This window comes from Garra rufa, chromosome 23 (assembly GCF_049309525.1).
Source record: "Garra rufa chromosome 23, GarRuf1.0, whole genome shotgun sequence".
Classification (NCBI taxonomy): domain Eukaryota; kingdom Metazoa; phylum Chordata; class Actinopteri; order Cypriniformes; family Cyprinidae; genus Garra; species Garra rufa.
Window position 1 is genome coordinate 39,194,614 of NC_133383.1, and position 18,342 is coordinate 39,212,955.

The 18,342-nt window shown below is 39.1% G+C and overlaps 1 protein-coding gene across 1 annotated transcript in view; it reads right to left on the reverse strand.

Annotated features, from left to right (window-relative positions):
* Positions 1 to 1,020, reverse strand: part of LOC141299648 (GTPase IMAP family member 9-like) — a 15,008-nt gene extending 13,988 nt beyond the window's left edge. Inside the window, exon 1 of the mRNA XM_073830031.1 lies at positions 874 to 1,020. The gene's annotated coding sequence lies outside the window, so the exon portion shown is untranslated. The remainder of the gene's footprint in view (positions 1 to 873) is intronic.
* Positions 1,021 to 18,342: the final 17,322 nt, after the last annotated feature.

Below are 18,342 nucleotides of genomic sequence, written 5' to 3' on the forward strand. Positions count from 1 at the left end.
CCTTACTCTTTCCTCGACACATTCATTGTTATTTATTTTTGCCGGTGCTTGGGGTGAGTTTTAGCCTATTGTGTGCGCTTGAACGCGGATTCAGCTGCGCTAAAGCACACTAAACGGTGTCTGAGTCGGTCTCAAAAGTGAAAGCGAAAGTGAAGTTTCGTGTTGTTTCCACCAGCGCGGCATTTTTTTTCTTCACCATAATTGATGGATGTCTAAATTATGAAAATAAGGAGAAGCCTAAAACAGGCCCGATGCCGGCCCGGGTCTGAGCTATGACGTGAAAATTGGCCCGAAGCCGTAGCCCTGGGGTGTAAAAAAAAGTCAGGGCCCATCGGCCCGGGCTGAAGTGCAGCGCTTTAATTGACTGCTTTGATGTGCTGCAATACCGTAGGGCACTGTTTTAATGCTTACATCTGATTTTTTTTCTTGCCCCCCCCCGACTCAAGAGTCAAATGTCGCCCATGTATGTGTATATATATATATATATATATATATATATATATATATATATATATATATATATATATATATATATATATATATATATATATGTCTATATGTATGTTTATACAGATTTAAATTGAACCAATCAGTGTTGAAAGAAACAGTTGTGTCATTAAATGCCAGGCAGAAAACTGCAGTTTGGAAAGAGAAACTGAAGGTTTCAAGCGGATTACGATAGAAGAAAAAAAATTAATGTTTGCATGCTGAAAAATATTTCGTATTTCCCTATAAACTTGCTGTTTATCACTCCATAGAGAGAAAGAAGCCTATTTTCTCTTTTTTAAAACACAAACCATACTATACACACACAAATACTTAGTTTTGTTAATACAGAAACACTAAGTCTACTCTCCTCACAAATAAACTTACTTCTATTGTTGCACAGCAGATTCTTCTTGAAAAGTTTTCTTTGTAGATTTTGTAGAATGCAGAATTTTCCAGAATATTTTTTAACGCTGCTTGACTGAGTGCACGCTTCTGTACTTTCCAGAGGATATGATGTAACAGTTTCTGTTTCCCCAGTTGGATTTCAAATGCTGACACTAAACCACACACACAACATGACGTTTAAAACTTCCCGAACAGGAGTGTGAAAGAGCAAATTATGACATTGAGTAAAGATTAATCAAAGTCTAAAACATTTAATAAAACACTTGAATTTGATCTGCCAGCAATTGCATCTGACCCTGAAAAAAATTATATAAATTATAATTATATTTGCTATCTATCTGGTTTTTAATTGAAAATCATTTTTAATACTACAGTTATTCAAGTTATTTCTCTTGGTATTTTATACCATTTGTCATAATGGCTTAAATTTTCTTCTTCTTTTTAAGGTTGTGTACTTATTCTGTAATGATAAACATGACAATAATGATGAATATTTTGTTTATTACTGAGGTCTAATTATGATCGAATTATTCATAACTAAACATTAGGCCTACTATTTTCATAAATACAACTTACTTCAGTGATTCCTCAGGTGTTTGGCCTTTTTCAGAGTGTCTGTTTACACTTTGTGCAAATAGCCGCTGCCTTCTTTTTTACTTTTTTTTCTCTATTGGTAAGCTTCTCCATTCCTGCATTCAACACTGCTTTTCTCATTCTCTAATGTGCTGATTGGTTTATAGGATGTTTGTAAGTGTAACAGTGACTATTCCAGAAACAAGGATCAAAGTGCATGCAAGTATAATAAAACAAAACAAAGGAACAAGGGTGAATTCAGGCAACGGGGAAAAACATCCAGCACAGGGCAAAACAAAACAAAAGGGCAACAGACAAAACAGAACTGAAAACAACTCAGACTACATGCACAAAGGCCAAGACCAGACAAAAACACAAGGGCTTATATACAAACAAGACAGTCAAAATAATAATAACAATGAAACAAACTAAAAGGCAAACGCAAAAGACAGGCAAAATAAGACAGGATTAACTTTCAGCAGTGTTGTCAGACGTCATAAGAGAAACAAGGAAACTTGTCTGTTGAAAATAAAATAAAGAAATATATATTTTTTTCAATAAAGTTTCTTTTTTTAGGCATATGTTGTTTGTAAATTACGGAGAACTGTTTCCTTATCCTCTTCTTTTATAAATTCACACACAATTCCATTCATACTACGCATATTACATATAATGGTCGGGGAGTACATTCAAATTTAAATGTATTACCTACTGAAGCAGAATGCGATTTCGGACGCAGCTTTTACCCTTAAAGGGATAGTTCACCCAAAAATGAAATTTTGATGTTTATCTGCTTACCCCCAGGGCATCCAAGATGTAGGTGACTTTGTTTCTTCAGCAGAACACAAACAAAGATTTTTAATGAAAACCGGTGCAGTCTGCCAGCCAAATAATGGAAGTGGATGGGCACCAGACCTTTAAAAGTAGAAAAAAAAGCATGCACAGACAAATCCAAATTACACCCTGCGGCTCGTGACAATACATTGATGTCTTAAGACACGAAACAATAATTTTTTTGTGAAAAACTGAACAGTAATTATTAATTTTTTTTACCTTTGATACACATGTCGCGCCTAAAAACACGTGGAAAACGCTAGTCGCGCCGCTTTCTCCTTCCTTCCAAAGCGCTCTGTAGCCTGCGCTCCCGTGGTGTCTGCCGTTGCTAAGCAACCATGACCTGCGCTCTCCAGGAAGAGGCGGAAGTTTCAGCAAAGGAAAAATGGATTTCCAAAACTAAAAATCGCTTGCAGTAGCTCTGCTACTAAAAACTGTTATCCCTGTAACAGCTATAACTGGCTGTTCCTCCATATTGGCTAAGCTTTTAATGTTTTTCGTGAAAGGAAGAAGCTGATTCGTTGGTTCTTGTCACATGACCTGCGGCATTCTGAAAAGTTTAGATGTTTTTATCTCAATGCAGCGCGGACACGCCTGGAAAAAACGAGTGCGTCGCACCACGACCGTGTCGCACTGCGTGCGCGTCGTGCCTGCACCACTTCCATTATGAGCGCGCATACCGCGCGTCTATGTTTGAAAAAAATGAACATGAGCGCGCAAAAAAACGCTACATGTGAACGGCTCCTAATGGAATAATCTCCCAATCAAACTCCGCTTCCCAAAAGTTATAAACTGCCTCCGGAACCCAGTTAAGGTACAAAAATCTATTCAACAAAAATAGTGATGCAGTCAAGTCTCTTTTGGCTCAGCCCAGTCTTCTCTGTTGCTGTGTGGAGCAGCCTGTGTCAGTCACCTCTTTATCCCCCACCCCCCGACTCCTGAATGTCACTCACTCACTGCATGCACTGCAGTCTCGTGAGAAAACCAGCTTTTTGATATAAAGTTTTTCTTGTTCCCGAATACAAATATTTTTTTAAATATTTGTTTGAAATAAGTATTTGTAAAAAACACACTATTTGTGCCTTTCCGAATACCGTTTTTGGGTTCGGCTCCACCCCTAGTCTCTACACATGAACTCCAGCATTGAGAACATTGTTTGTGTTCACAGAGTTTACTAAAAAGAAGGTTTTGAACAACTCACTTTAGGTTTCTGCTCGCAGCCGTCTTGCCAGTCAAGAAGTGTCGATCTCCGAATGAGAATGAATGGACTCCATAGGACGAAATATTAGGCTTATATGAGGCTCTTTTTACAACTAAGGTTAATATTGTTTTTCACTTGCGACAAAACAACGAATTAGCCGTGCAATTATATGGAAATATGCTTTAGGACCTATCCATCTTTACTCTCCTCGCATTCGGAGATCGACACTTCTTGACTGGCAAGACGGCCGCGAGCGGAAACTCAAACAGTGAAAGTGAGTTGTTTAAAAACCTTTCTTTTTAGTAAACTATGTGTACACAAACAATGTTCTCAATGCTCGAGTTCATGTGTAGAGACCCAAACGATACTTCGAGCAAAGTGTCATGGTGTGTCGAGCCTTCTTAGTGTTGTAAAACATTTTGATGCGCTCAAAGTTATGCCCCTAGAACTCCTATTCACCGGCCATTGACCACAAAACGAAATCACGGTCAATCTCAAAAAAGGCTTGTTTGTCATAATTATACTTTTAGATACAAGTTTGTCTCCTTTACAGTAAAAAAAAAAAACAGCCCAGGTTGCATTTTGGCAATAGTTATCCTTTAAGACATCAATGTATCATAATTTGGATTTGTCTGTGCATGTTTTTTTTTTTTTTTACTTTTAAAGGTTTGGTGCCCATACACTGCCATTATATGATTAACAGACTGCACCGGTTTGAGTTAAAAATCTTCGTTTGTGTTCTTCTGAAGAAACAAAGTCACCTACATCTTGGATGCCCTGGGGGTAAGCAGATAATCATCCAATCTTCATTTTTGGGTGAACTATCCCTTTAATGCAAAATCCCCACGATAATAACTTAACCACTAGGTTATGTCTGACCCAGGATCTGAGTAATACAAAACTACCCAAACATTGGGTTGTTATGTCTGATCCAGGAGCTGGGTAACACCAAAAAGGTAGGCAATGATTGGGTTGTTACATTTGATCCAGGAGCTGGGTAACACAAAAACTACCCAAACACTGAGAAAATAACCTAAAAGGCTCAACCTGGCATTTGGGTTAAAAAAATAACCCATGATTTTTTAGAGTGTAGCATGTAACAAAATGCTTGAATTCATATGTTGCAATGCAACTATATCTGCAAAGATGCTAATGAGGAGATCATTTTTCATTTAGAGATGATCAGCATTTGCCAAAAAACATGTCCACTTGGCCTTAAATTCTTCTAGCTTTGTCATTTGATAATAACCTAAACAATTTTTTGTGACTTTAGAGTAAATGACACCAAAGTTACATTTTAATTTCAGCTATACTTATGAATTGCAAATGATGGGCTCCCCCCAAAAGGTTGTTAGGTGCCAACAGCCACACTAATTGCACTGTCTGCCTGAATGTGACTTCAAGAGGAAACAAACATGATTTTAGGAGGGAGATCCCACCTGCCCTTGGAACACGATTTCTCTCTTGCAGCGGTCTGTACACATGCACAACTGTGGCATTTCAAGTGGTAATGAGAGCAAATCATTACAAAGTAGGGTGTTAGGTCAAAATTAAGGGGATTTTTATATTATATATTATATAAAATTTATTGTCAAGATTTTGCTTAAAAAAAACCCTGCTTCTGGTGAACTACAGTCCTGCATATTTCAGCTCCAACCCCAATCAAACGCACCTAAAACAGCTAATCCTGGTGTTCAGAGTTGATGATTACAGACAGGTGTTTTGGAGCAGGTTTGGAACCAAAGCCAATAGAAGGCAAGCCTGCAACCTTATAATACAGCCAAAAAAGCGTAACGGCTAAAGCTAACACTTTCGGTTTGAGAGGCAGTTTTCTATGAATGGAGGTTAATGGAGGAGAGGCTTCACTATAATGAATAGCCAGCTTTTTATCATTTGGGTCATTCCTGGAATTCGGTGTCTTTTGTGTCCCCATTAAAGATCATTATGTCATTGCCTTAGAATTTTAAACAATATCAAATTTAAAGTTATTTTTTAAATGAATAACACATTTTGAACTTTAAGCATTAGTTTAAAAAAAAAAAAAAAAAAAAAAAAATTCTAAACAATTAACAGAATTTTAAACCAATCCATCCTGTTAAGGGGAATGGGTTATTTCCCAGTGCCTTTTGGACATCATAACACTTAAAAAGTAAACACATTTTTTTAATCCATTCTTGTGTGATTATGATAGGGAGATACATGTGAAAAATAATTTTGGTCAATCTTAGGTATATAAATTAAGAATCCTTTTACTAAATGTGTCCACCCTGACCTAACAGAGTGGACACTAACAGAGTGGACATTTTAACCTAAAATCAGCATTACACTTAATCTAAGCAAAAACATGCTAACACAGAAGGTCTGTCAAATAAAAAGTTGAATTCTTTTTTTTAAATGCTAAATAAGAATTTCTATTTACTTTTTTCACATTCCCCTTATCATGGTGGACATGTTAAAGTTGACTACATCAGACTGGAAAGATAAAGTAACAAATGCTAATAAAATGATGTCAGCCATTTGATATGATATATTTTCCTTTTTCCAACTTTCATTTAAAGGGCCAGTAGTTGAATATAACAGAGTGGACAATATTTTGAGCGACAAGGTAAAAACCTTTATTATTTAATACTTGGAAAAAATATATACAGGTCCTTTTAAAAAAATTAGCATATTGTGATAAAGTTCATTATTTTCTGTAATGTACTGATAAACATTAGACTTTCATATATTTTAGATTCATTACACACAACTGAAGTAGTTCAAGCCTTTTATTGTTTTAATATTGATGATTTTGGCATACAGCTCATGAAAACCCCAAATTCCTATCTCAAAAAATTAGCATATTTCATCCGACCAATAAAAGAAAAGTGTTTTTAATACAAAAAAAGTCAACCTTCAAATAATTATGTTCAGTTATGCACTCAATACTTGGTCGGGAATCCTTTTGCAGAAATGACTGCTTCAATGCGGTGTGGCATGGAGGCAATCAACCTGTGGCACTGCTGAGGTGTTATGGATGCCCAGGATGCTTTGATAGCAGCCTTAAGCTCATCCAGAGTGTTGGGTCTTGCGTCTCTCAACTTTCTCTTCACAATATCCCACAGATTCTCTATGGGGTTCAGGTCAGGAGAGTTGGCAGGCCAATTGAGCACAGTAATACCATGGTCAGTAAACCATTTACCAGTGGTTTTGGCACTGTGAGCAGGTGCCAGGTCGTGCTGAAAAATGAAATCTTCATCTCCATAAAGCTTTTTAGCAGATGGAAGCATGAAGTGCTCCAAAATCTCCTGATAGCTAGCTGCATTGACCCTGCCCTTGATAAAACACAGTGGACCAACACCAGCAGCTGACATGGCACCCCAGACCATCACTGACTGTGGGTACTTGACACTGGACTTCAGGCATTTTGGCATTTCCCTCTCCCCAGTCTTCCTCCAGACTCTGGCACCTTGATTTCCGAATGACATGCAAAATTTGCTTTCATCCGAAAAAAGTACTTTGGACCGCTGAGCAACAGTCCAGTGCTGCTTCTCTGTAGCCCAGGTCAGGCGCTTCTGCCGCTGTTTCTGGTTCAAAAGTGGCTTGACCTGGCGCCTGTACACGGTGGCTCTGGATGTTTCTACTCCAGACTCAGTCCACTGCTTCCGCAGGTCCCCCAAGGTCTGGAATCGGTCCTTCTCCACAATCTTCCTCAGGGTCCGGTCACCTCTTCTCGTTGTGCAGCGTTTTCTGCCACACTTTTTCCTTCCCACAGACTTCCCACTGAGGTGCCTTGATACAGCACTCTGGGAACAGCCTATTCGTTCAGAAATTTCTTTCTGTGTCTTACCCTCTTGCTTGAGGGTGTCAATGATGGCCTTCTGGACAGCAGTCAGGTCAGCAGTCTTACCCATGATTGCGGTTTTGAGTAATGAACCAGGCTGGGAGTTTTTAAAAGCCTCAGGAATCTTTTGCAGGTGTTTAGAGTTAATTAGTTGATTCAGATGATTAGGTTAATAGCTCGTTTAGAGAACCTTTTCATGATATGCTAATTTTTTGAGATAGGAATTTTGGGTTTTCATGAGCTGTATGCCAAAAATCATCAATATTAAAACAATAAAAGGCTTGAACTACTTCAGTTGTGTGTAATGAATCTAAAATATATGTAAGTCTAATGTTTATCAGTACATTACAGAAAATAATGAACTTTATCACAATATGCTAATTTTTTGAGAAGGACCTGTACATTAGAGAAAAATGTTACTGATATACCAAACAATGTGAAAAAAACAGCAACACTCATATTAAGAGTTGTATTCATCATCAAAATGGAAGACACAGGCCTGGGGACATAGAAAAAAATGATGACATTTGTGGTTTAAAATGCTTTTAAATGTTAAGAATTATAAAAAAAAACATGTATGCTTAAATGTCAAACTGTGTTATGTCAAAGACAACTGTAAAATTGATGTTGATGAAAATTTTAAGGCAATAATATCAGGCCATTCTCAGCTTCTTGTTGGTGTGACGACACACAGAGGCTACTCCCACGATAGTTGATTGACATGAGCGCCTTACCTTAGACCCGCCCTCACCGAACTGAAACAAGTCCGAATACGATTGCCATTGTGTGACTCAGGTCCAGAGGAAGACAAGAATCTCTATGATTGAGCGATTGAGGTGTTCTGTTGTTGGATGTAATGATGAACATAGCAGTCGTCAAGTTTTGCAAATAAATGCGGCTTAATACAGCGGCTAAATGTGGCTAAAGTAAACATTACGGCTCACAGAGAGGGGCGGGGCGAGCAGAGCTCATTTGCACTTAAAGGGACCATGCAATAAAATGAGTTGAGTGTTTACAAAGCTGATTTTGACAAGATAAAAGGGTGTTTTTTTACACTACTATTGAGAATTTTTAACCAAAGTATATTAGAGACTTCTCATTAAGACCCTAAAGAATCATATGAACTTGTGGAAAATGGGCATCCATTGACCCCTTTAAAGTCCCCCTGAAATTAAAATTAAAGTTTTTTAGCTTTTAGTATGAATACATTAGCCTTAAGGTTATCTATAAGCTAGTGTGCTGCAAAACAAAGACAAAATTCGCGTTTACAAGATATGGGCATTCAAAACTTACAGTCTCGTCACTTCCGCCAATATGAATCAAGGATTTGGATGATATCACCGTGCACTTCAGTTTCTCATCAAACGTTCTGTCCAATCAAATGCTCTCTAGAGTCCGTAATGTCCCGCCCCCTACAGAGACGCGAGCAGATCATATGCGCTCGCATGTGCGATCAAGCATGTATTAAACTACACAGCCTCAGCATGGTTATCACTATTTTGTTTTAGCAAGAGTGTCATATTGAATCTGTGGGGTAATTTATTAGTCTGTAGCTTTCATAAGATTACAAATGCGGCTTTACTGAGCTCAACGGCTCTGGCCCGAGCGGATATTAATGGAACGCTATTGGCTATTCAAAATAAGTGGGCGGGGCTTAGCAATATGTTTTTGTTTCAGTTAAAGGTACGTCACCACACAGAATAACGCTGCGTGTTTCAAGGCACTTCAGTGGACCTTTAAGGCTTAATATAACTCAAATAGATGAGTTATAAAAAAAATAACCCCTCTCACAGTTGACAGAAAGGGCAAAATTAGCTATATAGACCAAAACCTCTTTTTGTACCAGGTACTAACATATTTTTTCTGCTGTAAAGTTGGGCATTTTAATATGGGGAGTCTATGGGATTGAGCCAGTCTCTAGCGGCCAGTTGATGAATTGCAGTTTAAGTCACTTCCATGTTGGTTTCAATAGAGAGAGCGGGAGGTTGCCGCTTGTTTTTAACCCAGTGTTTTTTAAAGTGCAGGAAACAGAAACCGCAAACAAACTAAGGAAACAAACAGCTTAATGTGTCTCCGTTGTATATGTAAAAATATAGGCGTTATGTCCAGACGGACCCGGTATTTTGTGACCCTGAAACCACTATTTATCCAGAGTGGATAAATCTGAAAACAACACCGTTGCATTTTCTTGTCTACAGCCAATCCGTATATTTTGTGAAACGATGATGTCATAACCCCACATCTCGACCCAAGTCAGACACCATCAATAGTGACAGCATGAACAAATAATGAACGACTATTAACTAATTAACTAACTAACATTAACACAGATTAATAAATAGTGTAATAAATGCATTGTTCCATGTTTGTCTTCTTGTTGACCAACATATTAAAAATGCAAGTGACAGATTACCGTGTTTGCTTTACCAGAAGTAGACAAAAGCCTTGTTCAGACTGCCAGCCCAAATATTTGTTTTATGTGACGTGAGAAAGTTACACAGGCAAAAAATGTATGCCAAATCTGATCAGAGCGGTCAAAGTGAAAGTGAGTTTCTAATTTCCAAATTTATGAAACTTCATAATAAGGTTCAGATGGAATAGAAGCAACCAGGCCTGATTCCTGCCAGCCGTGCTCCATAAAATCAACTGGACTTTCTCAATAGCATGAAGTTGCTTAAAAGGTTTTACTCAGAAACTAAAGATGCTTTGCTGGGAAACATGCTAAAACTTGAGGGAAACATGAATTCTGCTGTTTAACAGAAAATCTTAAAGAGAATAGTTTTCAGTAAGTTGTCAGAGGAGTAATTCACCGCAGTTGTGTATATATTTGTATAAATATATTTGGTCCATTGCCACCGCAGTGGTAAAAATCTGCCACCGTCACAGCCCTATCTACAACACTAATACTTATTTTAAATATAAACTTTGAAGCTGTCATGTTTATAGGTTTCTCTGTGTTCTCTTTGTTCCAGTTTGCCTAATTTCCTAGTTATTTCCCTTGCCTGTTAATTAGTCCTTCACACCTGTTTACATTTAATTAATTATGGCTGAAAAAAACTATTAATGGCAAAATAATAGTATATATATTTTATGTATAAAAAATATGTACAAACAATCATTTTCTTTCTATATGTGATATACAGTGCCTTGCGAAAGTATTCATACTCCTTTTTTTGGTACGTTTTGTTTTGTTGCAGCCTTATGTTAAACTGCTTTTAATTACTTTTTTTCCCAACATCAATCTACATCTCATAAACCATAATGACAAAGCACAAAACAGCTTTGTAACAACTTTGCAAATTTATTAGAAATAAAAAACTGAAATGATCCCGTTTCATAAGTATTCATACCCTTTTCTGGGACACTCGAAATTTAGCTCAGGAGCATTCATATTGTTTCTAGATGTTACTACACTTCGAGTGGAGTTAAACTGTGGCAAATTCATTTGAATGAGTCTGATTTAGAAAGGCACACACCTCTCAGAAAAGGTCTAACAGCTGAAAATGCATATCAGAGCAAAACCAAGTCCTGAGGTCAAGATAACTGCCTGTAGAGCTCAGTGACAGACTTGTGTTAAGGCAATGATCTAGAGAAGAGTTCAGAAAAAAATCTGCTACACTGAAGGTTCACAGAAGCATTATCCATAATGGAAGACGACTGGAACAACTAGGACTCTAGAAAATGTCTGCCAGCCCCCATCCAAGCTGACAGAGCTTGAGAGGTGAAAAAGTGAGGCAAAGAATGGCAGATAATTGCCAAATGCAGATGTGCAATGCTTGTCACATCAGACCCAAAAAGACTTGAGGCTGTAAAGGTGCTTCAACTATTTACTGAGTTAAGGGTATGAATACTTATGCAATGTACGTATTTCAGTGTTTTATTTTTAATAAATTTGTAAAATTTGCAAATCTGTTTTTTGCTTTGTCATTATTATGGTGTATGGAGTGTAAACTGATGTGGGGAAAAACTAATTTAAAGCAGTTTAACATAATGCTGCAACAAAAAGAGAAGAAAATGAAGGGGCATGAATACTTTTGCAAGGCACTGTATGCTATACGTAAGATCAAATCATTCAGAGTAGTATCTACTAAAAGATGAAAAATGAAAGTCTTTCCAAGAGATAAATAGATGTTTGTGTGTGGGAAAATATACTTAGCTGAAGGAGTTACAGTACTTGCCCTTTAGACTTTACAATTCAGCAATTTACAGTACAATACACACAGCTCGAGCTTCTTTCACTTTATTGCTTCATAATCATGTCTATTTCAATGTGTGAACATGTACGATCATATGTCTAAGTCTAATTTTACTAAACTAAGAATATCAGCAAACGTTCAGTGTGTTTTCTGTCTTTTAAAAGACACCAGAAGTCAATATCAAACAGTGTTACCCATTTACTCCATATTGTTCATACACAAACAACAAGCACGAACAATAATTCTACTCTCACACATTAAAATGCAGTTTATTTTGTAGAATTTTTGATAATGTTTTTGCTTCTGCATTCAGCAATGCTTGACTGATTAACTGAGTGCAGACTTTCTGTGCAGTTTATTTCTTTTTATGATATGATTTTATGATATGATATGATTTTTGTCATATGATTTTAAAGGTCATGTTTTTCTCTGAATTGAATTTCAAATGCTAGCAACACACACACACAATAGACAAATAAAAAGTCCCTGAATTTGAGTACAGTTATTCAATACTACCGATGTAACACTCCTTCATAGCCCTTGGCAAAACATCTTTTATGTCTACGTTATGCTGTTTTTATATTTTATCGGCAACTGCGTCAACTCAAATAAAATTTTATTTTGTATTATTTAAAAAATTTATTTCTACAATGAAAATGTATCTAATAAAATCTACAGTTGTATTTTATATTTGTTTGGAACTTTGAATTCTCCTCTCAAGAACTGAGTTCATTTGTGTTTGTGGACACGCATACAGACCAGGGGGCTGTTCCATAAAAGCCGCTTAGAAAAGCGGGGATTAAAATCCAAAACCTGACTTGAATGAGCCGAGCTAAACATCCGCACTTAAATTGGTTCCATAACAGTAAGTTGAGGATCATGTGATCTTACTAACTTGAGTCAGGTTTAAATAGTCTAGATAATTGCGCGTGCACGCCGTTGTTTAAAAGTCCTGAAAAGTCGAGCATGGGTCAATCGATTTACTGTGGGCTATCATGGCAACAAAAGGAAAAGATAGAGCAGCGATGTTCACAGCAACGGAACAGCGTTTGCTGTTGGAAACATATGAAGAATTTATAGATGTCATCACCAAAAAAGGCAATACAGCGGCAATAAATAAAGCAAGAGAGAAAGGTTGGCAGGAAATTGCTGATCGTCTCACTGTGTAAGTAGCGGTGTAAACTATTTAAAATGCCAGGTTGAAGTTACAACTATTCAGTTTTTTTTTTTTTTATTGCAGCGACCAAAAAGAAGACTGAGGTTACTGGCACTGGGGGAGGGCCACCACCAGCCAGCTTCACTCCTGCAGAGGAGCTGGCTTTGGAAATTAATAAAGGGAGGCCCGTCCTTGAGGGGGTGATATCACGTAGTATAAGGAGTGAGCATATAAAAAGTGTGTGTGTGTGTTTTATTATCATTTTTCCTTCCTGACTAACTGATTTCCTCCTTCCTTAGGCATTGTAAGCCTAAGTACATAGCAGTAATGTCACGTAGAGGTACTTGTGCTACTGTAATGGTGCATTTTGGTAAACAAATATAAATATTTTTTCTATCATGTTTGGTTTCATAGAGACAAAAGATTCTGTATGCTTTATGGATCCACCAGACATCATGTTGCTGTGAGTATGAGACATTTTAAATCAGTCATCTATCAGGGAAGCAAACGGACAAAGGTAAGTTCAATAACGTGAGTTTATTAACACGCAGCAGTGCAGAAGTGAGCTGGATGGTGGATCAGGTGAGTAAGAGGTTCACAGGCGGATGGATTGGATATGTAGCTCGGTGACAGATGACTGATAGGTTTTCCTTTTGCAGGAGGACTGGAAAGCGAGCTGTGAAGACCACGCTGGTGTGGCGATGGAGTGCAGAGCTTATGGCACACACCCACGCTTGTTCGCTTGGGAACTGGACAGGAGGATCTGTACAGAAGACTTAGAAGATCAAGGGACAGTTAAGTAACAACAGGTAAGTCACTTTTACCGAAGACGTAGGAATGGATTGGAAGCGTCCGCTGAAGAGAGAGCATCCGTTTGAGTCCGTTCAGTAGAGACGAGCCCGGACCTAGAGTGGAGTGAGAGGAGTGCTTATGTAGGATGTGACTTGATTGATGACAGGTGCAGGTGATTGTCAGACAGGTGCTCGTGATAATCGGTGATGAATGGAGTGAGGAACCTGGCCAACACGTGACACTTTGCCCCCCCTTCTGGAAAGGCGTGACAGCGACTGACAAAGATACAATAGCGGAGGGAGGGTGGGGGTTCAGGTGGCAGGCATGGTGCAGGTGATGAAGAGGAAATGGGCAGAATGGAGTTAATAGTGTGAAGAGCTGGATGGTGGTCCAGAGCCCAGCCAGGATGACGCCCCAGGGCGGAGTCGAGGGAGGGAGGAGCCATGGTGGAGAGCTTAGCCAACGACACCCTGGGGACGAGCAACGGAGAAGAAGCCTCTGGTGGAAGTGAGCCAGGTGCGGCCGAGCAGACGGAGAGCCAGGGTGACACTGCAGGTCTGGAGGGCCAAGATGACGCAGATGGCTCAGGGGACCGAGGCAGAGCTGGGGCTCCGGAAGACCGCAGTGACACCGGTGCGACAGAGGACAAAGGCGGAGCTGGAGGGAAGGAGGAGCCTGACAGAGCTGGAGGGACGGAATGACGAGGTGAAGCCGGAGGAATGGAGTCCTGAGGCGACGGATGGTCAACGACTGACCAAGGCGGAGTCGGAGAGACCAGGGAGCCCGGTGGAGCTGGTGGGATGACGGGCCACGGTGGAGATGAGGGGGCCAGGAGCCAAGGCAGAGCCGAAGGGTCGGAGGACCGAGGTGGAGTCCAGGACTCGAAGGATGTAGGCAGGGACTGGGGAACGACCCGCCTTGGCGCAGCTGGAGCCTGGATGTCCCACGATGGAACCACACTCCTAGGTGGCGCTGCCTGAGGGTGAGCTGTGGGACAGACAGGCGGCAGCAGAGACAGGGCTGAAGGACTGGCTGGCTTGCGTGGAGGCGGGAGAGGGAGGCTGGGTGGGAACTTCAGAAACCTTGGCGAACTGGACGGAACCAGAGGAGATTCTGGGCGGCTGGACGGGACCCACAGAGAATCTAGACGGCTGGACGGGACCAGCGGAGATTCAGGACGGCTGGATGGAACTGTCGGAGACTCTGGAAGACTGGATGAGACTAGTGGAGATTCTGGATGGCTGGACGGAACCAGCGGGGACTCAGGACGGCTGGACGGGACCAGCAGGCAGAGCCGGATTAACGCAAAGGCAAACTAGGCACGTGCCTAGGGCCCGATTGGCGGGAGGGGGCCCAGACAGCGGGACCCTTTTTTTTTTTTTTTAATGTACAAATGTCCTATCTACAATCTATTTCAATATTTATTAATTAACTAAAAATAGTGACGATGTTTATCTTAACCATAGACTGTTACATTGTCATATTAAGCCAGCCCATGACTGTATAGAGCGACGCCAGCCAGTCAGAGCCATACAGAGCGATTTGTGATAAGCTTTTCACCCAGAGTTATGCCGCGTTCAAGGCAACCCATAACCCGTGTTTTTCCAACCTTCTACCCGTGAAAGTGCACTGGAACGGCAGTCAAACCCGTGACTTCCCACTCGTGAACTCGTACTAGATCGATGGACTCCCAGTTACGAGTTCTGACGTAACATACAATATCAGCCCTAATGCGTGCGGTGTTTATGCAAGTGGTACACGGTGGAAAAATAGAGCATATGGACAATATAACGTTGCAATCAAATTAATAATAATATAAAAATAATAATAATTCATAAATGTGCCCAGGCAGTTTGGCGTGACTTGCCTGGAACGCTACAAAGTCGTGAGTCGTGATTTTAAGTCGTGTTTTACGAGCTCAAAAACCTGCCTGGAATGCGTAGCATTAGCATGCTGCACATTTAATGTTAATTGTAAGGCCTATTGTTACATTGCATTTAGTTTGAGAGCAAAAGAATGACAACATAACCTGTACATTAGTTGATTTGTATTGCTTTTTACCTTCCCTCCAAAACTGTTTTTTTTTTTTTTTTTTTTTCAGGCAATTTTATATTTTGAAAAAATTAAATAAAGCAAAGCCGTTTGAACAGCGCTCTTCACTTATTATTTTATTTTGGTACCATGACCCGCACTTACAAAACAGTCTTCTTTTTAGCGTTTATTTTCCAATAATAACCAATAGGATAGAACACAGGTGTGGTGTTTTAGCAGCTAATCTATTGGTGATTAATATAAATAAAATAAAGCTAAAACTCTGTTTTGTCAGTGTTCCATGGTCTCATAGCCTACTATGAGAAATAAAGTTTAATAAATGCAATACAATGCATCACAAATCCGTGAGTGCAGTTTACAAACCCGTGGGAACAGATTGCTAAAGCGTGCGCACAGATTATAAATTTGTCGGTAAGGATTCAAAATCTGAGGGTACGGTTTACAAAATCTGAGCTCACGGATTGGAAATTCGTGGGTACAGTTTGATAATCCATGGGCACGATTTATATTTATTTATTTAACCGAGGGAACAGTTTAAGAACTCGTGAGTACAGTTTAAACTGAGGGAACGAATTGCAAAACCGTCCCCACGGATTAATTATTTTTCTTCTACAGGTGACGTAAGGGGCTCCGTGTGAGCCCAATATCGTTTTGCTTAATAAACTTATTTGCTCTGTTTACATAGTCTACTGACACCTATTGGTTATTTACTGGTACTACTGCCTTAACAATGACACTCCCAATGGATAAAATGAGGATAATTTAATATCATTTAATAGAGCCGTGTAATGTATAAATAATGAATATCAAAAAATAGTCTGATAGACTGTTTTATATACAACACATGACTTATTTTGGCATACAACAACCATTTTTTAACCAAAGACTAGGCTATGTAGAATGTGAATTAACTTTTATTAGTAACTTTGGTAAGTTTCAGATTTCAATTCATAAATAACATCGACGGAGGGGGGCCCAAAAAATGCATCCTGCCTAGTGTAGTCAATTTATTTAATCCGGCTCTGCCAGCAGGGACTCAGGACGGCTGGACGGGACTAGGGTTGGGTATCGTTTGGGGTTTATTCGATACCGGTGCCAAATCGATACTTTTAAAACGGTACCGGTGCCAAAACGGTGCCTGAACCGATACTTTAAAAAAAAGCCACAAAATGGTGGATGACACAAGAATATCTTTTTATTGGACAAAAAAGGCTCTTTAAAATGAAAAATGTATTAAAAGTTTAAAGTATACATTAATATGTAAGTAAATACAAAACACAACAATAAAATCTAAGCCACCTAACCCAACTACAATAATTTAACAGCTTCAAATTTCAGCAATTCTTTTGCAGAAATATTACCGTATTTGCCTTCTCTGGCAAAATAGAACACCTCTCCTGACTTATTGCATGTCCTGGTATGACTAGGGCAGGGGGCAGGGTTGTGGCTAGAAGGGGTACAGCTCTGACCGGAAACTAACAATGAAATTAATTGTTCTACCTAAAAGATTGTGTTTTTAATGTCTACACTTAGCCCTTACTATTATACATAAAACAGTATTATTGTTGTACATTGTGATAAAAATAATGTTAGATTGATGTGCGCATGCCCAGTGTTCAGATCTGTCTCCATTCTAGTCTAAATCTTTTTTTTCTTCCTATAGGTGGAAGGGTGACCAAATTGTTAGTGTAATCTGTTACGTGTCATGTCATGAAAAGTTTTAATACAAAAACTGTCTAATGTGATCACAATTTCATTAAAAAAATTAAGTTTAGTAAGTTAGGTCTATTAATTGTAATGATTTAATTTCAGACAACAAATAAATTTTATAGAGAAAGTGAGCAAAGTATAAGCAGAGCTATTTGAAACTATTTATGAATTAGTAAACCACTTGTAACGGTCTGGGTGTCTGTCCCTTTAAGGCTCGGGTTTCGGGGTATTTCCCTTGCACTGCACTCAAATGTATATGCGGGAGGAATCATCCTCCTAATCGTTTTTTTGTTGCTTCTTCCTTTTAATAATAACCCCTTTGTTAATGGTGACTGGCTTCGTGTGGTTATTAAGTAACGCACAGTGATTCACTCTTTCGAATCGCTCTAATCGGATCGCGAATCATTTTACTGAGAACAGAACTTCAATGCGTGTATCGCGAATTTGATTCATTTAGACGATTTACATCAGGACGTATGTGAGCTTCACGGGATGTTTTATCCCAACGGGAATTCAAATAATTCAGCAGGGATGCATAGACTAGAGCAAATCGCGCCCTGCTGATAGTGCCAGCTGATGTCCACAAACTGACAAACACGGTACGCTTTCAAGTTTATTCCATGTGCCCTCAAATGTTTCATTAAGTTTGACGTGTTTCCCCCTTTACACACAGCTGTTGTAAAACATGTGTTGCATGTCGCGTTGTCTGAATAATTTTTTTGTGAAATATAGACACACTTTAGAATATTTAGTTTTTGGCATTTTAAGTTAAGCTTGTTTAATGCAAAGTTAGCTAACGACAGACCACCTGCTGCAGTCAGAGCAAGAGTAACGAATTCGAACTGAATTCACGTGCTTCTCGGATGATTTCATTTCCCAACGATTTGTGCTTTTCATTTGAAATGTGAAAATGGCCAGATGTCTTGGATTTGTATCATCAAAGCTTTCCGACGTTCACGTGAGTTTTCTCATTCAGGAAATAATTTTCCCGATCATTCTGACACCCCATGAATGCAGTATTTAAATTTAACTAGCGATCATGCATGTTGACAAATCAAAGCTTCTTACATCCGTGTCATAGCACCAGAGGACAAATATTTCAAAAGACAGT